The sequence below is a fragment of the Echinops telfairi genome, unplaced genomic scaffold (genome assembly GCF_000313985.2).
Source record: "Echinops telfairi isolate 266 unplaced genomic scaffold, ASM31398v2 ScPeMD7_7420;HRSCAF=8458, whole genome shotgun sequence".
Classification (NCBI taxonomy): domain Eukaryota; kingdom Metazoa; phylum Chordata; class Mammalia; order Afrosoricida; family Tenrecidae; genus Echinops; species Echinops telfairi.
The window spans coordinates 46600493-46610037 of record NW_022111320.1 but is presented as its reverse complement, the minus strand read 5'-3'; the positions used below and the strand labels follow the sequence as shown (position 1 = coordinate 46610037).

The 9545-nt window shown below is 41.4% G+C and overlaps 1 long non-coding RNA gene across 1 annotated transcript in view; it reads left to right on the top strand.

The window, feature by feature from the left end:
- Positions 1 to 9545, top strand: part of LOC123522512 — a 16762-nt gene that overhangs the window by 5087 nt on the left and 2130 nt on the right. The window contains exon 2 of the long non-coding RNA XR_006680770.1: positions 7832 to 7984. This is a non-coding gene — a long non-coding RNA (uncharacterized LOC123522512). The remainder of the gene's footprint in view (positions 1 to 7831; positions 7985 to 9545) is intronic.

Sequence of the window (9545 nt, the reverse complement as noted above, 5' to 3'; positions counted from 1 at the left end):
AATATAGTTTATGAGAAAAAGGAAAGAGAGAACAGAAAGATAGTGCGTGTGGCAGTAAAAAAGTGTAAGCAAATAATCAGACAAGAAGAAAAGTATTTTTTTGCGTGTGTATGTGGGTATGTATGTAGCATTATTAAGGCAAAAAAAGAAAGAAACGATAGAAGAAGAAAGAAAGAGAGAAGGAAAGAAAGAAAAGGAAGAAGAAGAAAAAAATAAAGAGGCAGAGAAGAACAGAAAACCAAAGGGAGGGCGTTGCTTGAGTGTGGAAGTGTGAAAGTGGAGTTACGTTGCTATGGCAGCATCGATGTGGGCAGATCTGTGCCCTCAGGGGTATGCATGTATAGAAACTCACTGCCATGGAATCAACGCCAATGCGTGTGGACGAAGGGGAGAGTGAGAAAGAGGGGGGTGAAGGCTTGTTTTAAAAAAGAAGGAGATTTGGTTTGGGTGGGCATATCCTGATCTGAAGTGGCTTTGCATGAATGCCTGTGTCTGCCTCATGGGCTTACGTATCTATATGGAGTAGGGGCATAAGGTAGAAGGATAAGTAAGAAAGATTGAAAAACAACAAACAAGCATAAAACAAAACAAAAGTGGGAATTCCTGATCTTTTGATGATGTTAATTTGTGTTCATGTTCACTGCCCTGGTAAAGAGTGAGGCCCCTGTCCACGACAGCTGTGTGTGTGGGGGGTGTGCCACAGAAATAAATAAGGAAGATTAAAACAAAGAAATGAAAAGGAAGAGAAGGGGGGGCGGGTGTTACTTGGAGGATTCGCCTCTTCTGGGTAGTGAGGATGTCTGCACCAAGCTGCCCTACTATCCACATAGGGCCCCTGCAGGTTAGAGAGGTAAGAGTTGCCACTGGTTGAATTGGGGCACTGGCAGGGAAGGATCAATGCCTATCCATGGGTACATCTGTGTAGGGGGTGGGGGAGTACACAGAATCGACTCAGGCCACTGGCCAATGAAGAAGGGGGTTGAGTTGTCTCAATTATTGTCTCTATTTTACTTCCCTGGGTTCTAATATTGACTGCAATAGCTATACAGCACCTAAAGGAAAACTTTGCAATTAAAACATTTATTTTAAAAACTAACAGGTTGTAATGCCGGTGAGAAATGCTCAGGGTCGAATGGCTTATCAGGACATGTTACAAAGCTCTTTCATGTCTGCTAATGAATGAACAAAGGAGCATACCATTCTCCTGTGAGCATCAACCGGAAGACATTCAGCTCAAACTGTGGGTCAGAAAATCCAGCTCCCTGAATTAAATGTCCAGAGGCAGCACACTCCCCACTTCTGTGGGTCAGCAAGCTTAGCTTCCTTAATTATGTGCCCAGAGCACCCCACTCTCCAAGTCTGCCTCCTGCACAAAGGCACTCAGCTCTCCTTGCTCCTGGGGTTGGGAAATGCATCACTCCGGTCCGTGTTTGACCCCTGGTTCTGCTTCGGCTCCTCTGATCATTATAGCGGTCTTCTGGATCCAGGAGGTTCACCACGCAGGTCCAGGGATCTCAGGTTTCTTCTTCTGTTCTGAACATTTGCATTTCAATGGCCAATAGTTATTAATGCATCTTGATTGCATGTATGATCAATTCAGATGGAAGTCATTGGTAAAATTCTTCTATTTTTTTCATGATGAACTTTAGAGGTTGGTGTACAAACTTGAATAATAGTTGTATTGATTAGATTTTCTTGTATGCACACGGATATTATCCTGTTATAGGCAGCATTGTACTTCAAGATACATCTTTAAAGGTCTTTTCTGCTGATGAATGAGACTCCATTCCTCTTGAATTTGTCATTTCCATCATAGTAGACTTATGATTGCCGGAGTCAAATGGCCAATACCGGTCTATTTCAGCTCACTAGCCCCTAGGATATCAATCTTTATGTGATTCATTTCAGTTTGATGACTTCCCGTTTTTCTAGATTCACACTGTGTACGTGTCAAATTCCAGTGATTAGTAGATGTTTTCAGTTGTTTCTGCTCAGTTTGAGTCATATCGCACCAGCAAATGAAGGTCTTCAAGGCTTGACTCCACCCACCTTTTTTGGTCAGCCCTAGTGTGAGAACGCAGGTCTTCCTCAGTCATATTTTGTGTGCTTCCCCACCTGATGGGCTCACTTTCTGGCACGATATCTGACAATGTTTGCTGCCGTTCATGAGCTTTTCAGTGGCTAACTCCTCATTAGCAGACAACCTCATCCTTCTTCATGACAAATTGTCAGATAAATGGTGGCTGGGAAGAAGAAACCGTCTTAGAGACTTTATGTAGTTCGTCTCAAATATTTATCACATTTCCTCAGTGGTTCAAACAATGGCAAAGACGGAATTGCCCCCAGTGGAGTCTCTTCCTAAGCCTAGACTCCTGGTATACTCCTTTTCCCACAAAAAGTACAGCAGTTTAAATAATAAAAACCATACAGTGGGATTGATACCTGTGCAGAGCTGATCCCTTCTAAGAAGGATATTTTTCTCACCTAAGAATCCAGCCTCTATGCAGATGGCCCAGGAGAATTTGTTAGAAAATTGTCAGCAGCCTTGAATATCAAAGAAAGATGAGAGAGATGGGAAATCTTACATCCTTTGACCTTTTTATTTATAGCATGATCTGAAACTGGTGGTGGTGTGGTTATGCGCTGGGCTGCTTACAGCAAAGTCCACAGTTTGAAACCACCAGCCACTTCTAGAAAGAAAGATGAGGCTTTCCACTCCTGTAAAGATTTAGTCTTGGAAACTCACAGGGGCAGTTCTACCCTGTCCTATAGGGTCACTAGGAGTCAGAATTGACTCCGTAGCAGTGAGTTTAGTTGTTGTATAATGACCATTTTTTAAGATAATAAAAAAACTATCCTCCAACCACGCAACACACACACAGACACCTGCACTCCCAATCTTAAATCCCTGTGTACAAACTGATTTCGGACTATGTAATTCAATAAAGTGAGCGTGACTATTTTCTTTTTCAATGACAGAAAGATGGGATGATTTTAACTGTAAAATTATGAAACGTTATTGCAGATAAAATGATAGATGTGGTTATGCAATAGTGGAAAGGCTTTATAATGGGAAATGATAGCTCACTATTGTGAACGAGCTATGAAGACCCACCACTTTCCAGAGGGGAAATCCAGTCCAGCCACCTGCAGGGGTTCTGCGGTTGTCCCAGTACGGTGATGACAATGAGCATAAAGGTGAAGTGAGGTCGTAGAGTGCCACTGGGGTTTTCATATACCACCTACAGAAATTTTGCAATATCAATATCCTCTTGCTGTTTACTTATTACTTTTCTTTAAGTTAACTCATCTTTTTCACTTAAAGGTGAATTTAACTTCATCCTAAGCAAAGTTATTCATGAAATTAGGAGTTATTGGGAGACATAGATGAGTTATGCTTTAAAAAAAATTCAATCAAAAAATAACCTAAAGACAGCAGTTTACCTGTGGTCTCTTGGTGACATGTACACAATAGTTTGGAAAACATTGGTTTAAAGCCAAGATCAGTGAGTAATGGCTGACTGCCTATTTATGTAAATAAAGTTTTATTGGACCACAGCAAGGTTAACTCATTTTTGCACCGTCTGCGACTGTTCTTGCACTGCACTGCATACCTGTGTAGTTACCAAAGAGGCGACATGGTCAAAATGTTTCTGATTCTTTGCAGAAAATTTGCCAACCCCTCTCTTGGAAATGTAGGATCTTCTTAATTGAATGTTGTCCATTCTCAGAGATTCACCCTCTGGTTCCCATTTATGATCCAAGCTCCTGCTTCTTTGAAAGTGAGTTTCATGAGAAGAAATTGTTCCACTTTCCGTGAAGACAAGACAGAAAATTCACTTAAGCATTGGCTGTACCCAGAGTGTCTGATGAAGGTCTATTGATAGATCTCCACCAAATGTCTAATGGCTTTGGGGAAATGCATTTCAATTTGCTGCAGGAACTGGCTGTCTTAATATTCCCACCCCACTCCCCCAGCCAGCTGGTCTGGACACCCCTGTACTTTGTTTCCTTCCTGATTAAAAAATGCCAGTGACATCGATGGGATTTTGAGTTTGAAAACCAGACAGAATAAGAATTCAACAGTGACACGCCTGTTACCTGCAGCTTTAGTACCTATATTCCTGGCAAGGATGTGCAGCTTCTTTTTGAGATAAAGCAGAAAATTGTTAAGCAGGAAAGTAATTTTCATCAGTTAAAGGAATGCAAAAAAACCCTGTGAAGCTGTGTCACCTTACATTGCACAGGCTGGCATTTTTTCTCAGTTGTTTCTTGTGAAAGAGATGAAAAGTTTTTCTATAAAAGCAGGTGTGAATTGCTAATCTTGAGAACCAAATAGAAATGGCCTGTGGATGTGTATTCTCTATTGCTTGCTTTAGAAGTATAGTTTTGTTATTTTTATCACTGTATTTGTCATCATTAAAAAATAGGATTAAAATACATAATATGTATCTAATGAAATGTTGCAATTAAGCACTTTTACTGTAGTCCTGTTTCTTTACAGTGCTTGTGGAGTCATTAACTAAATTATGAAAATGTGTTCACGTATTATATAGAAGATTATGATCAATTGTGATGGGGGGCTGGGGAAGGATTGAAACAATTTTCATAGAGGACAATTTATTTAAGTCTAGTGGGGGAAGCAGGAGTTTTCTGGATGGAAAATCAGGTGGAAGGCATTTCAGATAGAAAGACCAGTGTTCTTTTGACTGGAATCAGTGGCATAGGACTTAGTATCTTTACAACTGCATCTCTACTGTCCAGAGCAAGTTTCTATCTTGACAGGCCTTCAAGAACAAGTTGCTTTCTGGGTACGCTTAGTAGATAATTTGTGAATGGGCCACTCATACTCAGGGAAAATGTAGAGTCCTCGGTCCTCAGGTAATCCCCTAATTCTGGATGCTTTGGCTTGGCTCACCAAAACACACCATCTGGCTGGATGTTGTAATGCAGACTCCAGTTTCACCATTGCTGAAAGATTTCATAGAAAACCCTCAAGCAATGACTAAAGATCCTCCGGAAACATCAGCCCTCCCACTTTGACTTCTTTGTGGTCTGGGCTCTCTCAGTCAATTCCCCAGAAAACCTGCCATGGGAATGGGATCAACCAACCGATGTTGACTCTGCTCTTCCGTATTGGTGAGTGCTGCAGAAAACCAGGATTCAGCGTCCCCTCCGTCTTAGCATTTATCTGTATCTCAGAAAGAGCATTTGTCCCATGGGGGAATAGCAAGCACAGCAGTTTCTGTTCCAGGGACTCTGTACCTAAAACCTGAGAGACTGTTATCATAAAGCCCTCTGCTGATATGGGATAGAGGAGGAATTTCTGATTCATTGAATTTGACGATTTGGTGGAACAGTGCAGAAGGTTTATCTCATAGCAGCTCTGAACTGTGAGTCCAGATCAGGTCTGCTGCAAACCCAGGTATAGCAGGGAGAATCGGGTCAAAGCAGGAGTATAACTTTCAGGATCATTGGTATATGGTTAGAGTATTAGAGATTGGTCCTATTAGCAGGAGGGTTATAGAGTTAAAATGGAATCACATTCCTAAGCCAGAGGTTATAAGGAGGTGGATAAGGCTCCTATAGGAAGTCAGGGGGTAGGGTTAACTATAGGTTTGGTGGGTCATTAGGTATTTCATATTTTATGTGCTAGGACATACTATACATACACGGAATATCAATTAGTATTTTCTAGACAATATGTGTAAATAGAAGGTAGATGACCCGGGGCTAAATCTTTGGGTACTATGTAAGTCTGGGTAGACTAAAGAAACAAATCCATGGACAGACCTATGTGTATAAGAAAGAGATTTATATACAAGAGCAATTGAGCATTGAGAAAACATCCCAGCCCAGTCCAGATCAGGTCCATAAGTCTAATATTAGCCCATATGTCTGCCAATCTGTAAAATCCTCTTCAGACTCACAAAACACATGCAATGAAGCCAAATGCAGGACGATCACAAGCTAGTGGGTAGAAAGTCTTTAGATCCAGTGGCGTTGGAAACATCTCAACACTGGCAAGAGTCTCTCTGTGGCTTCTCCGGCTTCCGAGGTCTGGTTGCATCCATGTGACTTGTCTTCTGCAGTGTCTCCCAGGAAGTGGCAGAGAGAGAGAAGTGTCTTCCACCTCCAAGGAGGAAGTACCAGATTTCCCAGAATTCTCAGGAGAAGGCCATGCCCACACAGAAGTCTCATTGGCTATCTCCAGATTGACAGCCTAGACTCCACCCTACACTCTTAATCTTTAAATTGACACTAGATTAGGTGACTACCACAGGTACCTTAGAACTAAGAGCTCAGAGAAAGAGGAGAAACCAGCAAAGGAGAAAAAGGAAGAGCAGTTAGAGAGATATGAGAATAATCAGAAGAATTTGGTCTCCTGGAGCCCTTGTGACAAAAGTATGCTACCCGGGGAAGCAGAGAGGAAATCATATACTAATGAATATATTACATAATATGATAGAATGTGAAGAGCTCTCTGGAAAAGTTCACAGGAGAATCAGAGGAGGGGATGATGAACAATGTTAAGTGCTTATGACAGGTCACAGAACACCAACAGCTCCGTGAGAGAGAGATGAGGCGGTCTGCTCATAAAAATGTACAGCCTCTGAAACTCTACCGAGCCCTTGTTCTCTGTCCTATAGGATGGATCTAAGTTGGAATCAACTCAATAGTAGTGGGGTTTTGGTTTTCCTCTTTGGAAGGGGGGTGCAGCTAGAACTCTGAGACACAAAACCAGGTTGAAGTGCATTTGAATGAGAAGTGAAGAATTGTAGACTGTATATGAATAGCACTTCCAAAGGACATCATTTGAAAGAGCAAGAAGGCAATGGAATGGAAGGTAGAGGGAAAGAGAGAATTTATAGGGAAGCTTTTGAGACGTGAAATAACACGTTTGTAAGCTCATGTGGACGATTCAATAGTGTGAAAAGTTCATTTCAACTAGAGAAGGGGAACTTGCTAGAAAAATAACCTTTAGTAGTCCAAAGTAGGAGGTGGAAAGAGGCCAAAGTGCCTTCAGATGGACAAACACTTAATTCACGTGTTCACAAGTGGGAAGATGGGTTGTGGTCTTGAAGGTGGTCATCGTTGTTGCTGGTACGTGCCATCCAGCCACTTCAGACCTCATGTGCAACAGAGCACATCACTCTTTCACCCTGTGCCACCCTCACCATCTTTGCTGTGAGGGAGACCGTTATTGTAGCCACTTGTCATTGACAGTCTTCCTCACCAAGCGTGCAGATGGTAGGTGGGTAGATGTGGTGGCAGAATTGGTCAAGCGTCTATTGTTTTAGATTTCTGTTTGAAGAAACGGGTGGCCAGCCATGGGTGGGCAGTCAATACCAACTGAGTTTCATCCGGAGAGACAGAAATCCAAAATCCAGCAGTGGAACGGAATTTGACCCACTCCCACGTGCAGGTTTAAAATTTTCATTACTCAAGGAGGCTGTTCTCACAAATAAATTAACAGGATATTTTAATGTTGGCTATTGCTCCAACATGGATTAAAAACATTTCATCATAATGTAGTGTGTTCAGAGTATACCCAAGCCAAGGCAGCTCATTTGAGATGGCTAGTTATCATTCATTGTTCAGTATTTCTTCTTCAAGAGCTAACAGATCCTCAGCATTGAGTACGTGACTGGAGTACCTCATATGACTACGCATTTCTCGTATTCTTAGGGGCTTAAGATAAAGCTATGTGGACTATAGAAATTACTGTAATTACAAGTAGAGAACTGGAAGCTGCAGAGGAAATGGATATGTATTGCATTCTAAATGAATGAATCATGTTACTGAAATTTCATCGGACTTTTCCTTCCAGGAGCAGTGTTCCAAGTTCATTGAGATGGGGAACTTGGAAAACTACAGAGCACTTGACTTTACTGGACGCTTCATAAAGATGCTGGTGTATTGGTGGAACAGGCCTTGCCCACTTGGCAGACATTGCATGGATAACACCCGTGGTCTCAACAAGGTCAGAATCCATGCAGGAGAAAGTAGAGTAAACAGCAGTTGTTATAATGAGTGCAGTGGACTGGATGTAATGCTATTGGCAATAGTAGTAGTGATAATCACGGTTATTATAATATGAATCATAACAATGACAACAATAATAGTAATATCATCTAACTTTTCCAGAATGCTATCTGTGTGCTAGGGTGACAGTGGAAGTTTCCTACTCCCGTAACCAGTTACCGTCTCAGAAACTCAGGGCGGTTCTACCCTGTCCTACAAGGTTGTTGTGAGGTGACGTCGGCTCAAGGGCAGGGATTGAGTCAATATGTGGCATAAGTTCTAGAAAAACACTCCCTTTGATATTCATAACCATCCAGAAATGTAGGCATTATTATTCTTGAAATTTAGATGTTGAAACTGCATTTAAGGCAAATTCAGGAACTTGATCAAGATCACACAGTTATTAAGAGTAGCATTGGGATCTGAACCAAAATAGGTCTGATCTAAAGGTCTATTTTCTCTCTGCTGCATACTACTTACTTTCCAGGAAACTTTTAGTGGCCACTGAAGACCCGCAGACCCCCTCCTTGGGAAAGGTTTGAAGGTCTGGGATACCAGAGATCCTCAAGGCTGAATCGATTTCAATAGTTGCCAAGTTCTTGATGGTTCTCCCTCTTACTGGGATGACCTGGAAAGCGGAAGTTCTTTAAAATGTCGAAAGTTAGTAAATATTTAGTACTAGGAAGAAGGGATCCTTTTCTTTGGCATTTCAACTTCTCTGTACCTTGCTGCCCTGGACCCTAAAGACACATCCCTCGACATCTGTGCTTGAATGGAATGAGAGGCATTGACATGTCTAATTTCACTGCTGGTGCATCTCAAACGATTCCTCTGCTTCTTTGCAAATGATTGTTCAGGAAAAGGGATGTTAAATTTGGGTTTATGAATAAGCCAACCTTATTTTCTATTCACTTTGCTTCAAGAACTTCTTAAAGATTTGTTTCCATCATAATTACCTCTTTCTCAGTCAGCTTTAAAAGTATTCATTTTCATCAAAGTTTATATGCACATGATTGAAGAAGTCAAATAGTGCTAAAAGGTTTGATGTGGAAATCAGCAGAACCCACCCACTTCTATTTCTCCCTCCTAAGATACCACCATTTTTAACCTTTTTTAATTGGATCCTTTTGGCATTTTCCATTATATCTCTGAAGAACATGTTTCAATCAGTCTGTATGCACTGCTTTTTCAAATTTGGAAGATCAAATCTCTTTCAATCACCATGCTTCCACTTTCCTGTCATAATATATCATAATCTATCAATAGGAAGCATTTCTAGTAAAACAGTATTTACAACTGAGTCATGTAGCATGCTAGTCTCACCTTCCCCACACCCAGTATCTCTCCCTTCCTACCCCCACCCAGTATTAATAATTGTCCCTTATTTGCTTCTTGCTTGCTAAATTTCAGTACCTACATCCACCTTGGATTATCTCTATTGTCTTTGGCAAGAGCCAAATCAGAATTGACTCAAGGGAAGCAAGTTTGTTTAGGTTTTGGTATTGTCTTTTGCATCCTGC